The sequence below is a fragment of the Monodelphis domestica genome, chromosome 6, assembly GCF_027887165.1.
Source record: "Monodelphis domestica isolate mMonDom1 chromosome 6, mMonDom1.pri, whole genome shotgun sequence".
Classification (NCBI taxonomy): Eukaryota; Metazoa; Chordata; class Mammalia; order Didelphimorphia; family Didelphidae; genus Monodelphis; species Monodelphis domestica.
In genome coordinates this window covers 249,862,092-249,877,470 of record NC_077232.1, presented here as the reverse complement: position 1 = coordinate 249,877,470, position 15,379 = coordinate 249,862,092, and the positions used below count along the sequence as shown (strand labels likewise).

Here is a 15,379-nt window from a genome sequence, read left to right as displayed (position 1 = left end):
TATTTATTAAATTATTATTACATATTTGTTATTTATGAAATTATTATTAAATATTTGTTAATATTTATTCATTGTGTTTTATCCTTTATTCTTTTTTTTAAATTTCAACAGTGCAGATGTTTTTTTTGGCAGGGTTGAAACTACACCCCTGCCTTACAATCTTTTTTTTAACCTTCCTTCCTCTCAAAGAGGCAGTCATACTGGTCTTGTAATGATACAGTCTCTGTTCTAATCTTCTCTCATACCACATACTTGAGACTTTGTCCAAGTCAAGTATCCTAGCTTCAGTTTCCTAATCCATAATATGATAATAAAAAATCAGCTAGTTTTTATATATTTGGAGATTGCAAAATATTTTATCTTATTCTATTTGATCTTTACAGCATCTCTGTTGAGTTCTCCATTATCTCCATTTAATGGAAAAGAAACTGAGAAGAGATTAAGGGATGTAAATGGAATTACACAATTTTTAAGTGTTTAAGTCAGAATTTGAACTCAAGTCTTCCTAACTCTACATGCAGTGCTCTATCCAACCTGCCACCAACTACCTTGGAATAGTAATAGCACTTGTATTACATGCCTCACATATATATGTTATATATCTTACAGCATTGTTGAAATGTGAATGATTAGACTTATATCTTCCTCCTTGGTTGAGGTTTTACAATCTAGGTTGACTATTAAAGAATTAATTTGGAATACATTTTCTTCCTTTCCCTTTAATCTTCTTCTATCATTCTTGTTGAAGGAGAGAAGCAAGGGAACTCTTTTTAATCATTCATACTACCCCCATTCTCTCAAGCATGATTTAGACATCCTATGGTCACATCTTCCTTTGCTATTTCTTTTGTTGTTCAGTCATTTCAGTTACATCTGACTCTTTGTGATTCTGTTTTGAGGTTTTCTTGGCAAAGGTACTAGAGCAATTTGCTGTTTCCTTCTGCAGCTCATTTTACAGATGAAGAAATTAAGGCAAACAGGGTGAAGTGACTTGCCCAGGGTCACACAACTAATATGTGCCTGAGGTCAGATTTGAACTCGTCTTCCTGACTATGATCAGGGCAGTCCATTCTATCCTGACTGGCAAGTACATGTCATCATGGTTCATGATACCTGGCAAGTCCCAGACATGCTTCATATTTTATGCCATTTTCTCACTATTGACCTCTCACCGTCTGTTGTATCCTCTAGACCACCATACTTCTTTCTACTCCCCTCCCATTTCTAACTGTGACTGTAAAGATATCAATAGAGATACTGATACCAGAAAAGGAATGTTAGTCAACTCCCTGCTGGCCTCACACATTACCTCAAACACCCTTCCTCTACCTAGCACTCCCTTATATATCCGTTTTTAGACTATAATCTTTTTGAGGGCAGGAATTGTCCTGCTCTTGTGTTTGTAACTCCAGCACTGAACATAGTGCTTAACAAATGTTTCTTCATTCCAGTTACACCTCTAATGTGTTTTTTAGAGAATGTTACAGAATCACATAATTCTGGAACTGCAAAAGTACTTAGAGATCATTTAGCCCAATTCATTTTGTAGCTGAAACTTTTTACTTATGTGACTCTCACTTACGTCACCTAATCTCCCTGGATCTCAGTTTCTTTATCTCCAAAATGATGGGGTTAAGCTAGAAGACCTTGAAGGTCTCTTACAGCTTTAATCCTGTGATCCCATGACCCTAAGCTTTCTCATGAAACAGGTTTGGAGAACTCATATGAAAGTGCATGTAATATTTCACATTTGCAGCACCCCTCACACCTCTTTAAAAATGAACAGAAATCTATTTTCTCTCTGTCACCCTGGACTCACTAAAAAAAGAAAATAAAAATGCATTTCTTGAAATGAATATTATAGATAATCTATATTCAAAATACAGTTAAGCTGTATTAAAAATAGAACTATAGAAAATAAATACACACATTCATGTCTGTCCCATGTCATATCCCAAACCCCATCAACTCTCTGTGATGGATAGTATGTTTTGTCATTTGGAATCCTCAATGGTAATGATATTTCATCATTTTACTATATTAATATTAATGATATTAATCATTATTCTTATAAACCATTTTTACAGTGTTATTAAATAAATTGTTCTGGTTATATTAGTTTAATTCTCTATCAATTTAGAAAGTCCTCAAAATTGTTCATTTTTATTATATTGATTTCGTAGTATCAATTATTCCTCAGTCTGCTTACTTCATTCTGGATCCGATTATATAAAACTATCCAGATCTCTCTGAAATCAAGAAATTTCATCATTTAAGGAACGATAATGCTCCATCACATTCAGATGCCACAACTTATTGGAACATCCCCATCTTGATGGACGTGCTCTTTAGTTTCCCATTTTTACCACCTTACAAAGATAGTTTTTGAATATAAAAGTACTTTTCCTCTTTTAATTTCTTTAGGGCATAGGCCTGGCAGTGCTGGGTCAAAGGGCACATGCTCTTTAATAGTTTTTGTGTATAATTCCAAATTTCTTTTCAGAATGGTTATAGTCTTTCAGAGGTCCAACACTGAATCAGTTTATTTTTCCCACAGCATCTCCACCAGTTATCATCTTTCTTTTTAATCATCTTCCAAATCTCTGCAATGCAAAATCTTAGAATATTGGTCACTGAGAGGTTGTTGCTTACCCTGCATGGGACAGAAGGTCACATAGACAGGAGATGTTAGACAGAGGTCTTGAATTCAGGTCTCTCTTCTTCTGAGGATCTGTTGTTGTTGTTCTTAAATCCACCCTGATATTGCTTTTTTTTTTGGTGGATTCTATAAAGTGAGAATAAATGTGAGAGAAGGCATGGGTGACTAAAGAGAAACAATGACCAGTTAGGCAACAATTAAAAAAAAGTTTGGACTTTTATCAGTTCATACTATCTTAGTCAACTCTTTCAGAATTGCTCAGTTGTTTATCAATTGTGTCCAATTCTTTGTGACTCCATTTGGGGTTTTCTTACTTTCTTTCTTTTTTTTTTTGAAAAATTTATTTAGTAAATTTAGAACATTCCTTGGTAACAAGAATCATATTCTTTCCCTCCATCCCCTCCCCCACCCCTTCCTGTTGTCAATGCGCAATTCCACTGGGTTTTACATATGTCCTTGATCCGAAACTATTTCCATGTTGTTGATTGCACTAGGATGATCATTTAGAGTCTACATCTCCAATCATATCCCCATTCACCCATGTATTCAAACAGTTGTTTTTCTTCTGTTTTTCTACTTCCAGTTTTCCCTCTGAATATGGATAATGTTCTTTCTCATAGATCCCCCCCTAGTTTTTCAGGATCATTGCATTGCCACTAATGGAGAAGTCCATTACATTCAATTGTGCCACAGTGTATCAGCCTCTGTATACAATGTTTTCCTTGTTCTGCTCCTCTCACTCTGCATCACTTCCTGGAGGTTGTTCCAGTCTCCATGGAATTCCTCCACTTTATTATTCCTTTGAGCGCAATAGTATTCCAGCACCAACATATACCACAATTTATTCAGTCATTCCCCAATTGAAGGGCATCCCGTCATTTTCCAACTTTTTGCAACCACAAAGAGTGCAGCTATGAATATTCTTGTACAAGTCTTTTTCCTTATTATCTCTTTGGGGTACAAACCCAGCAGTGCTATGGCTGGATCCAAGGGCAGACAGTCTTTTATCGCCCTTTGGGCATAGTTCCAAATTGCCCTCCACAATGGTTGGATCAATTCACAACTCCACCAGCAATACATTAGTGTCATTTGGGGCTTTCTTGACAAAGATATTGGAGTGCTTTCCCTTTTCCTTCTTCAGCTCGTTTTCCCGATGAGGTAACTGAGACCGACAGGGTTAAAAGACTGACTTGCCCAGAGTTACAGAGTGTCTGAAGTCAGATTTGAATTCAGGAAGATGAGTCTTCTTGATTTCAGACCTGGCACTCTATCCACTGTGTTGCCTAGCTGTCCTAACTACACTTCTTCAGAGACTATACTCTTAATTTTCTTTTCTAATTATCAAAAACAAAACAAGGGGCAGCTAGGTGACTCATTGGATTGAGAGCCAGACCTACAGAAGGGAGATCCTGGGTTCAAATCTGGTCCCAGATGCTTCCTAGCTATTAACTCTGGGCAGGTTCCTTAACTCCATTTTCCTAGACTTTACTATTCTTTTGCCTTGGAACCAATATGCAGTATTGATTCTAAGATGGAAGCTAAGGGTTTTTTAAAAAAGCCCCCAAAAGCCTCTACATCCCCAAACTAGCAGAAGCACTATTTGCTCACTAAGAATGACAAAGCAGAATGAATTATATAACCCAGGAAAATGACAACAAAAGGAGTTATGGGACATTTTGAACAGTTTTCAGAGCTATTTAAAGAATGAATCACAGAATTTGAGATTTGGAATGGACCTCAGTGGCCATCTAGGTTAACCCTCTCTACTGTCTCTGACCATTAGTTGTCCAGCTTCTCCTTGAAGACTTCTCTGGAGGGGGAGCCCATCAATACCCCCCTCACCATCCTTTTTGGACCACTCCTGATTTTATTATTTATGATATGGACAATGAACTTGGGATCTGTGTGGACTTGGAATTGACAGTGTTTCCAGAGCTTGAAATTAAGGGAAAGGAGAAAAATGGGGGGAAAGTCCTGACATTTGAACAGCATTAAGTTGAGATGTTAGAGGTTGTTGCCATTGACTATCATTGCCCTGGGAGCAGGAAAAGTCCTAGGCCTTTTTTATGAGTAATTAAAAATTGGCATTCTCTAGTAGGGCATCTTTTTGTCTTTTTTTTTTTATTCCTAGGCACTGGCATCTAGTAAGTACATAATAAATACTCACTGTTGCTGTTGCTGATTAAATGATATCAAGAGCACCTGTTGGAATAAAACTTTCTACTTGGAGTGAGGTTAAAGCATTTAGCCAAGAAATGGAGTTGGAATTTCCTGGAGGTACACAATGTTTTTAGGCTTGGCAAGGAAAATCCTCTATTCTTTGAAACTTCCTCTTTCTGACCTACATGAACTGATACAGAGTGAAATCAGTAGAACCAGGAGATCATTATATACAAAGACAGTAACATTATGGGACAATCAAATGCAATTGACTTTGCTATTAATAGTAAAGTAATAATCCAGGACAATTCTGTGGGATTTATGAGAAAGAATTATGAGAATAGAAATCCAGAAGAAAACGTGATTTACCACTTGTTTATATGAGTATATGATTTGAGATTTTGGTTTTAAAGGATTACTCTTTTATAAAAATGAATAACATGGAAATGGTTTTGAGTGATAATATATATAACTCAGTTGAATTTCTTGTCAACTCTGGGGTGGGATTAGGGAGTGATGAGGGGAAGGAGAAAACATGAATTATGTAATCATGGAAAACATTAAAAAATAAAACATTTAATAGAAAAAAAGGAAAGAAACTCCCTCTTTTTCAGAATAGAAAACCTCTAGGCCGGTGATGGTGAACCTAAGGCAATGATGCCAAAGATGGCATGCAGAGCTCTCTATGGGCACACAGCTGCTCTCACCTCCAGAGTTCATTACTAGAAAGGCAGAGGGACTTGGGTGGAACTGCTCCCCTCCCTCTTTCCGCTGTGCTTGAGGACATTTTTTCACATTCCCTGTTCCTTTTCCCAGGGGGTAAGGTGGGTGGCTCACAGGAGGCATAGCTGGAGGGGAGAAGGGGGAGAAGAACACTCCCTTCCCCTTCTCTGCATTCTGAAGACATTCCTTACTTCACCCACCCCTCCATACAGCAGCCCAATGGGAGTGCTTTCTCCCTCCCCTGTATGGGGTAAGGAGTGGTGTACCCAGAATGTGGTGGGGGTGGGGCACAGCACTTGGTCTGGGGGATGGGGTGGGGCTTGGCACTATTTCTAAAAGGTTCGCCATCACTGCTCTGAGCTCACATCATTTTTTTTAACCCTTACCTTCTTTCTTAGAGTCAATACTGTGTATTGGCTCCAAGGCAGAAGAGTGGTAAGGGCCAGGCAATGGGGGTCAAGTGACTTGTCCAGGGTCACACAGCTAGGAAGTGACTGAGGTCAGATTTGAACCTAGGACCTCCCATCTCTAGTCCTGGTTCTCAATCCACTGAGCTACCCAGCTTCCCCCATCATTTTTTTTAAAATCCTTAATTTCTATCTTAGAATAAGTTCTATATATATTGATTCTAAGGCAGTAGAATGGTAAGATCTAGGCAATGGAGGTTAAATGACTTAGGACTATATAGCTAGGAAGTGTCTGAGGCCAGATTTGAACCTAGAATCTCCCATTTCGGGGCCTGGCTAGTGAATAAAGATGCACTGTGCCACCTAGCTGTCCTGTCCCTAAGCCAACATCTCCATCTTTTTCTCTCATAATTATTCTGACCTTCTAGTTTTAAGTTAACCATAAAAAATACTTCAGGCTTTGATCCAGTACCCTTCTGTCTAGCTCAATAGCCATCTTTACAGGAATCCTTCCTTGAGCTCACCAGCTGCAACTGCCTTAACCCTTAAATTATCTTGCAATATTTATTTTGCAGTTTTATACAAAAGAACTAAGTAGTTGCTAAATGTCCATGGCCATCTTTGTTGCCCAGAAATCTACAAGAAAAGGAAATCTGCTGCTTGACCTTGGGCAAGTCACTTAATCCTAATTGCCTAGCCCTTATTATTCTTCTGCCTTGCAACCAATTCTTCTATGGATTCTGAGACAGAAAGTAAATGTTAAGAGAAAGAAAGAAAGAAAGAAACTTGTAACGTTCAAATCTTTTTAAAAAATTGCATACATAGTAAACACATATATATTTGGTGTCATATATGTCTTAGCATTTAGCTGTTAAAACTTAAATTGTAAGACATTTGGGATACCCCGTGTATAAATATATATAAATGCATTTTAATAAATTCATATGTATTGAACAGAATTATATTTGTGTCTATTTAAGTTTTAAAAGTTTAAAACTGCACTAAAACATTTGGGATGCTGTGTTTGTACAAATACATGTACGTGTATACAGATAAATATATACAGTATGTACCTTGCAAATATGCACAGTATGTACAGTGTGTTCATGTATCTATGCAGGCTTATTTGCATATATACATATGTGTGTATATACACACACACATATTATTTATGTCCATATGAGCTTCCTTGGTAGAATGATAGAGTGTAAGCTCCCTCAGATCGAGGTCAGCTTCATTTTTGTCTTTTTCCCTTCTTGTCCTTAGAATTTAGCACAGTGCCTGGCCCCTGGTTGTCACATAATTAATATCAGTTGATGGATTAGCTGATTTATCCAAGCCCTCCTTTTGTAGGTTTTTTTTTTCAGCTAAAGACAAGCAATTGTTTGCGTTTGGGTTCTATCAGAGTATAGCGTAATGGAGTTTACAAAGGATAAGTCAAACTACTGGTCATTTTTCTACTTTTGTTCCCCCAGGAACTGTCTAGCAAGCATCCCTCCTACTTCCTCCAGGACTGTTTCTTTGTTTGGGAAGACAGAGGGACTCTTAGCTGTTTCCTAATTATGTATTTCCCAAATAATTTAACCACTCCCAGTCCCTTCTCATGTTGTTCTAATTGAGATCAAGTTCATATCCTGCAAACAACAACAACATAACCATGGGTTTTAAAAGAAAATTATTTACCAGGAGAAAAAGTTATAGCAATGAAAGTTTCTAGTGCTCAAATTGGCTTGAAGCTCCATGCCATTTCCCCTTTGATCTCCCTGTCTCTTCTCTCCCATAATGCTGAAGCAGGAAACAAGAGGAAAACAATGTTTGTGCAGTTCTAGAGATTTCCTCCACCTTCACAGAGAGAGGAAGGAGTTAGCTAGCTCCTGTCTTTGTTCAAGCCACAGTTGACAGAGCTTACCTTGAAGACTTGGAGTTCCTTTTCTCAATGCTTTGGAGTCCCTTTTGTAATGCTTTTAGTTTCTGCACAATATCTCAAGTAAAAATTCTGAGATCTTTCCCAGAAACTGGTTTCGGAAGGACATTAAAAGAAAAGATTCATTCCCCCATCCCCCAACTCCCCAGAAAACATTTTTAAAAGAAAGCTTCAAGAATTTGAATTGCATAGTGCCAGAAAACAAATGTTAAAAATTGTTTCTACAAGTAATTGGGGGAAAATATAATAAAATATTAGTGTGTGTGCATGGGGGTTGGATGGGAAAGAAAGCTTCAGAGGTTTTGGAAAAGATTTAAAGGGGTATGTAAGAATAGAATAAAGCTTGCGCAGAAATAATCATGAAGCATTTAAGATTGGGCAGGGAGTGAGACTTCCAGCTGGTGCCCAGTTTATGATGTTATGTTTGCAATTAAGCAAGGCTACACTTCTCCTACCACCCGAGGTGATGGATTGCTCTTCTTTGAGGTTGCCCTCTCTACTGGATCACCTTTTAACATTCTTCAATCTATAGGAGGTCTCTGAAGTCTTTTAAATTATTCCTTCAATCATTCCATTTGCCAATCAACAAGTAAAATTTCTTAAGTGCCTCCTATGACCCCTGGTGTTGTGCTTTTGGCATTCAAAGGCAAAGGAGAAGCAGTCCTTACTCTCAGGGAGCTTACTGTTCTAATGGCAGAGTTTTAATAGCTTAATATTTCAATAAGGCTTTTGGGATACTTTCTCTATATGCAAGATAAATATATATATACATACATATATATATATATATATATATATATATATATATATATAATGCAAAAAGGCTAGGGGATAGGACATATAGTATGGAGATGGCCTGGAAGGAAGGATATAGTGTAAAAGAGTTTACAAAGGAATAAATCAAAGCACTAGTCATTTTCCCACTTTTGTTCCTTTAGGGATAGGGAGGTGGAGGAGAGAGACTGGGTATGAAATACTATACCTATTGTGTGACTTGCATAATGCATTAGCTATTTTGGCCAGATTGCTTTTTTTTTTTGAATTCTTTTGTTTGTTTGTTTGTTTTGTTTTGTCCAGTCCTGTCAGTGGTGTTCAGCTCTCCCTGATCCTATTTTGTTTTTTTTTTTCTTGCCAAAGATTCGGGAGTGATTTGCCATTTCCTTCTCCAGCTTATTTTATAGATGAGTAACTGTGGCAAATAAGGTTGTCAATGTGAATTTTTGGATGATTCAGTTTATCTTTACTTTTGAGTAAACCCCAGTACCAAGCACACCTATTTTGATTTAAATGTTACGCACATTTTTCTCTTGGAAGCTTCTCTATTGGTTGAAAGTTTCTTCTCTGGAAGCCCAGCTCCTGAGTTTGACCTTTGTCTTCAATTTGTTACAACTTACCATTTTCTAATATCATTCTAATGTTGAGCGTTTGGAGGTTTATGCACCTTTTTGTAGTTAGGCTTTGTAGGCTTCCCAAAGGTATAAAGAAACTTTCAGGTTCAATAGCTTTTTGGAATTTGGCACTAAGAGCTGTATCTTCTCCCAGGGATATGGTTCCCAGAGTCTCAGAGCTTTTGGTTCTATATGGAATTTGATTTATGACTGTGTGGTACACAGATTAATGAGCCTATTCCTTTATTTGATTAAAAAGTGGGTTTTCTGACTACTTGGAAGTTCTACATTTATTCCAAGTTAACAGGTGTAAGAGATTGGAATATGCAAAAGAGAGAAAATGCAAAAGAAGGAAATCTGATCCAGTAAAGCAAGAAGCAGCCCACATTGGGGAGGGGCAGAAGGAAGAGACCTAGGATTCCAGGGTGAGAACAGAGGCTGGGTAGAACTCAAAACTGCCACTTCAACTACCACTCCTCCAGCCGAAAGCCTAACCAGAGGATCTCAGAGGCTGGAGATCTCTCTTTGGATACCAACTGCTTCCTAGGGATCCCTGGAAGTCTTTTACTCACCTTGACACAGTAGATTGTACTTTGGAAGAAGCCATCTCCTGAGAAAATACTTTCCAAGGATTTTCTCCACCTCTCTCTCTGTCTCTCTCTCTGTCTCTCTGTCTCTCCCCCCCCCCCCCCCCATTCTGTCCTGAACTCCATCAATTAATCAGATTAGCTCAGGAGTAGGGACTGTATTATTGAGGGGGAACATTGAACTGAATTGAACATTGGTTCCACTGTTGGGGACTGAATACTACGTGACACTTCCTCCCCCTTTCTCTAAGCTGAGCTATTACCAATGGAGTCAGTCAATCTAGACTAAAGGGTAAATCTGTTTCCCCCTAGCCTCCTTCTTAACTGATGGATTTGAAGTTCTCCTCCTAACATAGACTCTGATTCAAGTTTTATTATAAATCAAGATATCTAATTTATTTGGGTATAATGTTGTTGAAAGAGCAATGAAAGGACAGAGGGAAGAGGAAATCCCTAAAGTATTTTTCCCTCTATAGCTTTTGAGGGTTTGACCTACATAATCTTTTTCAGGAATAAATTCTGGGTTCCCCTAAGGGAAAAAGAGTCTTTATCCCAAAGATTGGATCCAGTTGAGAATTGAGATCTTCTGCTCAAGCAAAGGCTTTAGAGATAGCAAATATCTAAATCCTTTTTTTTTCCCTCCCTGGGCCTCAGCAGTTTTAGTGGTAATTATAAAGACAAATAAAGCAATGGAGAGGCAGAGACACCTTCCAGATACATTGTTCTCAAGTAACTAGTATTTGGTAAATTCAGAACGCCTCCAAATCTAGTTTTCAATAAATCACCACAAGACAAGGATGCTGGTGGGAGGAAGCTTGGATGGGAAGGATGCCCAGTCTCGGTCATGGGGGCCACACCTTGGATCCACTTGGTTTGCAAGAAGCCCTCAGAACTAAGGGGGAGTGGCGATGTTCCATAGATACCTCATGAAAGAACCATTTGGGGTTGATGGGTCACTGTCAGCTTAGATGCTGGAGGATGTGACAGAAGGCCTCAGGGCTCTGGGCCCCCTGTGGCCCTTTTCCCAGCAGGGCCACAATCTGGGCCCCCAGGCTCCTTGAGGAAACAGCCATCAGTCAGCTCTGCAGTTCTAGGGGAGGGCAGTATTGCCAAAGTACTACAGTACCTGTGAAAGCTGGAGTGCCCCTTCCCGGAACTGGTAAATGACCTTCTCCCTCCCAGCTCCAGAGTCTAAGATTAGAAGAACTTTGATTTTTCTCCAACTGCTTTTGAGCCTGGATGGAATTCTATCCCATCCCCCCAGGTCTTGTGAGGTTCCACTTGGTCCTCTTCTGAAGCATTTCTTCCAAATTCAATATTTCTTTGCTTCTGGATCATTCCCTTGTATGCAGGACAAATCAGCAGCTGACCAGAAAAGGGGTTAAGGCTGAGAGCCTGGACCCCCAAGAGTTGGGGGGGTCAGTCTGCCAGTCATTAGGGACTCCTGCCACCTACTTTCCTTACCCAAACCTCCAATTTTCCCTTCCCTGAGTGATTCTCTACTAAAGTGTTACTATCTACATCGGGTCTGCCTATTTTCTGACACCAAAGAAGGGGAATGAAGATTTGGAAAGAACCACACCTCTCCCCAAAGAAGGAGAATTAGCTCAAGACCAGGGCTGAGGAGTGAACTCAGATCTCAAAGGGAAAAGTGGCATTGGGTTATTGGGAGGATCCAGAGACAGGCAAATCTATTCTGCCTCTCAACAACAGCTAAGATCAAGAAGGGAGGCAGTGGGTCATTTCTCTTAAACCCTCTCCTCCAGTCCTTAACCTCCACCTCCCAAACCAAATCGTACTCTGCCCCTCTGGGAGACAAACTCAGGTTCTCTTCACTAAGGGGAAGAGAGGGGAAGATCAACCTCTTCTCCCCTTTTTCCTTCTCTCAACCCTTTCTCTCCCTTTTCCCAATTCACCAGTGTAGGTGGGGATAACCTTTATTGGCCTATATACTGACTTTTCCAGGGTTAAACAGCTAGTATGTATCTGAGGTAGGATTTGAACTTTTGAAGACGTGTCTTACTGATTTCAACCTCAGTGCTTTATCACTGTGCCACCTAACTGGCACAAATTCTTTTGTTACAAAGATTAATTTTCTGATGGGCAAATGATGATATATTGGGCAATTAAAGTAACTGAAAAAGAAAAAAATATCAATAAAATTCTAAGTGAAAAACATGCATAGGGCCCTCCTTTAGAGAGAAAAGCTGCTTTTCCTAGGTCCTGAGTTTATTTCTGCTTACAAATACTGCTTATACAAATCTATAGTGGAGATATCTTATAAGAGCCATCTAATTCTATCAGATCATCAGCTCTCAAAAGAGGCTCAGTATTTTCTTTAGTACCAGCATGAATGTTCCTGTAATCAACATAAGACCTTATTGTTCCATCTGGCACCAGTATCAAGCCATCTGGAGAAGCCTAATGGCTTACAAATAGGGGAATTTCTCTCAACCTGGCATCTCAATCACCTTCCTCTTAATGTTTGTTAAAGCTTTGTGGTTCACCGGAATGTAGGTTTTCTGACTAGGAAGGTAAAAGAGGGGATTCCCTAGGTCCATGTTGGCAAGCGTATGGTAAGTGTGCCAGAGGGGGTTATTCCTCTCCCCTTCTCCACCACACCTGAGGACATTTCTCACATCACCCACCCCTCTGCCCAGCAGCCCAATGGGTGTGCTTCCTCCCTTCTCTGTCTAGGGGAAAGCCTGGAGCTCACATGTGGTGTGAGGGTTGTAGTTGGGCACTCAGTCTCTAAAAGGTTCACCATCACTGCCTTATATCTATCCTATGGAGGGAGGACCTAATCTTTCCCTCCATTTCCCCCAACTTTCCCTGAACATACAGGTATCCCTTCTATATTGCATAGTGTCCCCATGATGTGGAAAACTCAAGTAAATTTTTTTGGCTTTTGTGTTCTTTTTGCAAACTTAATTTTTTTATTATTTCAATTATTTATTTACTTATTTTAATTTAATTAATTTATTTATAAATATTTTATTTAAAAGAATAAATTACATATATTTATAATATTAAAAGATAAAATATATTGATATTATGTAATAATATGCATGTGTTTTATTCATTTCTGAGTTTTTAAACATTTCCTGTGTTGTGTGTTGGCTTCTGTGTCATCTATAGCTTCCACAAAACTCCCCTCCAAAATTTCCATTTAACTTTTTATACTGACCCTTGATATATCAAAACTCTGATAGGGAAGATTGTGATGTGGAACTCCTACCTGTATTTTGAAAGCAGGTTAGAACAAACATCAGCTCATCTTTAGTTGTATGATCAGATACCTGATTGACTTACTTAATCTTGTCCAAAGAGAATATTTTCCTTGACTTCCCAAATCAAGTCCAAACGCACTTATATCTCTCTCTTGTGTCAAGATGCTGCCAAGTCTTCAGTCCTAATGGCAGTCCCAATGTCCCTTCAGTCATGACTCAGGTTTATTCCCTTATCATTCTCTAATCTTTCTGGGTTTAAAAGCAAAAGGTCTAGGAGAATGTTGAACTTGTGTGCTCTGAAAATTCCATGCACTCTTGTTGACAATGTGGAGCTTCAGCTCTTCTTCCTCTCTGCTATAAGCAGTGGTCACTCTTCAGATTCTTAGTTGACTAATAGGGGAACAAGGTGGCTAACAGTCACGTGCCTCTATCTTCATACGTTCTATCCCTACTCTTCTCTTCTCAATTTCTCAACTCTGTAAGTAGAGAAAAGTGTTCTTCTGATAGATCTTCAATAGGTGATTTTATGAGTTTTTTGCTTCTTAAGATATTTTTCTCTTCTGTTTCTAAGAGTCTTAGTTTGTTAGTTTTCTTGTCCTGGTTTCTTTGAAAGAGAAACTCTTTCTTCCATATGAAATTCTTGTGGAAGATCCTGCCTGCCTCCTCTTCAGGACTATCTTGCTCAATTCAGGTTAATAAATGGAAACCAACATCCTAAATAATTCTCTGGTTGCCATTTGTTGAATGGCCTCAGGGGAATGTCATTTTATGTCACACTGTCATGCAACATTCACAACAGTTGTTCATATGAAGAATGTTTTGGAACATTCCTGAACTTTCAGAATGATGATGGAAAAATAAATGAGTCATATTTCTGAAGAGGTTAATTTTCATCTTGGAAATTTTGGGGCAATTTCTTTTTGTCCTGAAACACCAAACAGGGGTTCTTAAGATAATTGATTTAGAACTTATTATAGTCTTTTAGAGATCATTCAGTACAAGTCCTCATTATGTAGATAAGGAAATTGAGGCTTAGAGAAATTATGTGACTTTTTCTAGGGTACATAGATAGTAAGTGGAAGAACTAAGATTTGAACCCAAGACCTCTGAATCTAAATCTAGAAATTTTTATACTATACCACATTTACCCATGACATTTCATCTTTTGAATCCAAATTCCTTTGTGTTCTTGGGACATGTCTACAGAGGGAGTGGTATTTGACATCTAGAAGCAGTTGGTACATCTGTTATCTCTTAGGATCTCAGGTATTAAGTTACAAGAAATGTAAGAGACAAATGTAGGAGAGAGCTGAGCAACTCAGACCAGGAGCTTTTGGGGATGTCCTTCTTGGAGTTTTTTCAAGGAAATTGCCACTAAGTGAGATTGGTCTACTTCACTTTGCTTTATAAGATATTGCTTGAGTGAAGGCAGAACTTACATTGTTTTTCATCATTGTAGCCCTTAGGGCCCTAGACATAGTAGTCTCAACAAATGTTTGCTGGATTGACTTGATAAAAAGTTGAATAGTATGTGTTTAAGGAGAAAATCTTAGGGCCTACCAATAAAGTCCACTTTAAAATGGCATTGCTCCATTAATTAAATATTCTTTGGTCCAAAATCCAGGACTCTTCTAATGAAAAGAATCTCAGAATTTCAGAGTTGAAAGGGAACTCAGTGGCTTACCAGTCGAACCCAAACCTGAAAAACAAACCTCAATATATCATTCTCAATAGGTGATAGTTTTGTGCTTAAGACCCCCAGGGAAGAGAAACCTTCCTCTTCCTGAGGTTGTCTATTCTATTTTGTGACAGCTCTAATGGTTGGGAAATTTTCCCTAGAATCAAGCTTAAATTTGTCTCTTTGCAACTTCTATCCATGACTTCTGAATTCTGCCCCCTGGGCCAAACAAAACAATGATGATATTTTCCATGAGATTTCAAGGGATATTTTAAAATTTAATGTTTTAATATGACAATATAATATAGAATTCTAATGTATACTTTGGATATTTATAATATGTTATGTAATTTAATATAATATAATAAATGTTTTAATCAATTTATCATGTTGTCCCTGAGTCTTTTTTTCTCCAGGCTAAGTATTTCTAGTTCCTTCAGTCTCTGTTAATAGTATATGGAAGTGGGGCAGGTAGGTGTATAGAGCACCAGTCCTGGAGTTTGGAATATCTGGATTAAAATCTAGCCTCAGACCCTTCCTAGCTATATGACTCTGGGCAAATCACTCAATCTCCCTTACTATTCTTCTGACTTGGAACTGATAGTTCGTATTAACTCTAAGAT

At 38.4% G+C, this 15,379-nt stretch overlaps 1 long non-coding RNA gene across 1 annotated transcript in view; it reads right to left on the bottom strand.

The window, feature by feature from the left end:
* LOC107649295 (uncharacterized) overlaps positions 1-11,037 on the bottom strand; it is a 110,388-nt gene extending 99,351 nt beyond the window's left edge. Inside the window, exons 1-2 of the long non-coding RNA XR_001622807.2 lie at positions 10,975-11,037; positions 2,653-2,785 (exon numbers count right to left, since the gene is read on the bottom strand). This is a non-coding gene — a long non-coding RNA (uncharacterized LOC107649295). The remainder of the gene's footprint in view (positions 1-2,652; positions 2,786-10,974) is intronic.
* Between the last annotated feature and the right edge of the window lie 4,342 nt (positions 11,038-15,379).